The sequence below is a fragment of the Chelonoidis abingdonii genome, chromosome 11 (assembly GCF_003597395.2).
Source record: "Chelonoidis abingdonii isolate Lonesome George chromosome 11, CheloAbing_2.0, whole genome shotgun sequence".
Taxonomy (NCBI): domain Eukaryota; kingdom Metazoa; phylum Chordata; order Testudines; family Testudinidae; genus Chelonoidis; species Chelonoidis abingdonii.
This window is the reverse complement of record NC_133779.1, coordinates 23,045,456-23,046,709: the sequence shown is the minus strand read 5'-3', so window position 1 is coordinate 23,046,709 and position 1,254 is coordinate 23,045,456. Positions and strand designations below refer to the sequence as shown.

The window sequence follows — 1,254 nt, the reverse complement described above, 5'->3', positions numbered from 1 at the left end:
GGGGGTGGGGGGACAAGGGATACCAAGAGGGTATGCATGGAGCTTGGCCATCAAAAGCTATGAAGTCCACACCCCACAGCTGTCAGATCCAGCCCCAGCTGTCAACTGTGACAGCTGTGGCTGGGGGAGGGGGCTGGGGGTCAGGGATCTCTGGCAAGGCAGCTCAGGGCTGGCAGATGGATGCTCAGCTGCTGCCATCTAGCGGCCAGAGCAGTTCATTACCTGGCACAGTGGGCGAGGTCTGTGGAAGTGCGTAGGGCCCTGGGATCCCAGCATGGATCCAGGATCCAAAGGTCAGGCCACTAAACAAATCCATGGGCTCACACATCTCATCCGGGGCAGCAGAGAGGGGCCGGGACACTGGGCTAGATGGGCCCACGGGTCTGATTTAAGGTGGCAGGGAAGGGGTGGGTTATTGATGGGTCCTGATGTAGGGTGACAATTCCTAGCCCCCATCCCACAAGAAATGATCATAACGTCAGTATCGTAACAAAGATTTTATTTCCGTCATGAACATGATAAGTTGGTGCAAAACAGCCCCATGGTACCAGCACCGCACACAGGAACCCTGCGTCCAACGTGGAATGGGAGCGACGGTTTCAGCTCCCAAACGGGGGCTGATCCTTGGAAGAGCGTGGCACTACACTGCCCAGCGCCTAGGACAGAAAAAGCATGGAGACCGTGATGCCTCACTCAAGGTCGAGAGGTTGTTAAGAGCAGCCAAAGGAAATACCTGCGTAGAGAATGAAACTGTCCTGGGGGACTCTCTGCCACAAGATACTGAGCTTAGAGCAGATTCAGCAAAAGAGTCAATATGGATAAATGAGCACATCCTGAATTACCAAATGAGCTTGGGACGGGTTTATAAACCCTAAACCAGGGGTCCCCAATGTGGTGCCCGCAGGCGCCATGGTGCCCACGGGGTCATCTAAATGCGCCCGCATCCTGGCTGGCAGTGGAGCACCCGCCAAAATGCTGCCAAATTTCTGCAGCATTTCGGCACGACGCCTCTCGATGACGCTGCTTGCCGCCAACAAGTGACATCTGTGACGTTATTGATATAAACTGGGACCATATAGAACATGGGTTGCACCCAACGTCCTGTAGTGGCACCAAATCCTATGTAAAGGGGGTCATATAAGGTGTCTAAGACCAGGTTATGGGTTACTGGTTATGATTATGCTGTCTGTATGTCTGTATGATTTTTGTAGTTGAAGTTATCGAAGTCTTTTTTGTCTCTTTTGGTTTGCGCGG

At 53.0% G+C, this 1,254-nt stretch overlaps 1 protein-coding gene across 1 annotated transcript in view; it reads right to left on the bottom strand.

The window, feature by feature from the left end:
• Positions 1-484: 484 nt before the first annotated feature.
• CYB5D1 (cytochrome b5 domain containing 1) overlaps positions 485-1,254 on the bottom strand; it is a 7,025-nt gene continuing 6,255 nt past the window's right edge. The window contains exon 5 of the mRNA XM_075071347.1: positions 485-656. The gene's annotated coding sequence lies outside the window, so the exon portion shown is untranslated. The remainder of the gene's footprint in view (positions 657-1,254) is intronic.